Source organism: Echinops telfairi, unplaced genomic scaffold (genome assembly GCF_000313985.2).
Source record: "Echinops telfairi isolate 266 unplaced genomic scaffold, ASM31398v2 ScPeMD7_5592;HRSCAF=6446, whole genome shotgun sequence".
Classification (NCBI taxonomy): Eukaryota; Metazoa; Chordata; class Mammalia; order Afrosoricida; family Tenrecidae; genus Echinops; species Echinops telfairi.
In genome coordinates, this window is record NW_022109491.1 from 7,014,325 (window position 1) to 7,016,167 (window position 1,843).

Sequence of the window (1,843 nt, forward strand, 5' to 3'; positions counted from 1 at the left end):
AGGCCTCGGTTCCTAAGGCCTGGGGTTCCTAATGAGACAGCAGAACTGAGAGATCCCTGCCGTGCCTGACTCAAGGCCTTTCTTGCTGCACCTTGTCTCAGCCAGGCCTTTTGTTTTACAGAGAAGGGAAACTGAGGCCCAGAGAGGGAAAGGGGTTTGTCAGAGTTCACCCGGCAAGAAAATGTCGAGGAAGGCCTGGGTTTATACACCAAGTGTGAAGGGGAGACATGGGACATTTTAGACCGGAGCCCGCTGCCTCCTGGGGCCAGTTCTTGCCTTGCACTCTCCAGCAAGGATGCTGTGTGTGGTCACTCTGAGCTGCCCTCTCTTCCAGTGTGCAGGGACAGCAGGATAGACAGCATGAGTGTGATGAAGACCCTCGTCTCACCCTCCACCCTGTGGAGATGTCTCTGGGGACCAGAGTCAGCTGCATCTCCTGCCTCCTTCAAGAAAAAACATCTGCCAGAGACACTGGGGCTGGCTCAGGTAGGACTGTCCCCTGGGCTTCTGCGTGGTCTCCCAGTACACTCCAGCTCCACGTGAGCCACAGGAGCCGGGGGACCAGCTTGACAAATCATGACAAATCATGATTTGCCTGCCACCTCCTACCCCCACAGCAGGGTCAGGTAGAGGAGGGAGGACTGCCGTCTGCCGTCCTGAGAAAAGGCAAGAACTCTCAGCCCTGTCTGCTCCTGGGGAAGCCCCCGGAGCTACCTGCTGGGGCCCAGGGCCAGAGAGGTGAGTCAGGACAGCCAGGTGGTCTCCCCAAGGCGCAGGGGTGGAGGGAAAGCAAATGCTGGGAGAAATGTTCATCCATTCATCCACCCACCTCTCCATCCACCTAACTACCCATCCATTCACCCATCCATGTACCCACTCACCAACCCATCCATTCTTCACCCTTCTACCCACTCAACTCTCCATCTACTGTCTTACCCATCCACTTGCCAACCCACCCGTCACTCGCCTACCCATTTGTTCATCCATCTACTCACCACTCACCTATCCATCCTTGATCCACCTATCCCATCATCCATCCACTCACCACTCACCTATCCATCCTTGATCCACCTATCCCATCATCCATCCACTCACCCACCCAGCTGCCCTTTCTTCCAACCTTCCACCCACTCACCCACCTGTCCATTCATCCACTGACCCACCTTTTAGAAGTCCACGGTATTTTCAATATTCTTCTCCAGGACCACAACTCAAATCCGAGGAATTAGCCATCGAAAGATGCTATTAGGCGCCATCGAGTTGACTCCCAGCAAACCATGTATAGCAGGACGAGCACTGCCCAGACCTGCGCCGTCCCCACAACTGTTACATTTGAGCCCGTTGCTGCAGCCACGGTGTCCGATCCATCTGGTGGAAGGCGCTGTCCCTTTTCAGTGACTGTCTACTGTGTCAAGCACGATGGCCTCCTCCAGGGACGGTTCCCTCCTGACAACATGTCCAAAGTATGGGACGCAGTCTCTCCATCCTCGCTCCTAAGGATATTCTGTCTGTTCTTCTGAGAGGGTTTGTAATCCTGGTGGTCCCTGGAACTTGCAAGATTCTTCCCCAACAGCACAATTCAAATGCATCCATGGGGGGTATTATTAGATCACCTGAAAATTGAAATATGGGTGGCACATTAGACAAAAGCACTGTATTGATGTACATGTAAAATTGTATTCGTAGGTAGTCTGTGTACACTAAAGTGCTTGGAAGAGCCAGGAGGCTTACTATTGTACAGCCCCAAAAATGTATGAACAGAGAGTTAAGTAAATAGATGCGGGGAGATGGAGAGAATGAATAATAAACAGAGTAAACTTTGAACAAAGGGAAATCTGAATAA

The 1,843-nt window shown here is 52.4% G+C and overlaps 1 long non-coding RNA gene across 1 annotated transcript in view; it reads left to right on the forward strand.

Annotated features, from left to right (window-relative positions):
* Positions 1 to 398: 398 nt before the first annotated feature.
* LOC123522283 overlaps positions 399 to 1,843 on the forward strand; it is a 3,988-nt gene continuing 2,543 nt past the window's right edge. The window contains exon 1 of the long non-coding RNA XR_006680558.1: positions 399 to 486. This is a non-coding gene — a long non-coding RNA (uncharacterized LOC123522283). The remainder of the gene's footprint in view (positions 487 to 1,843) is intronic.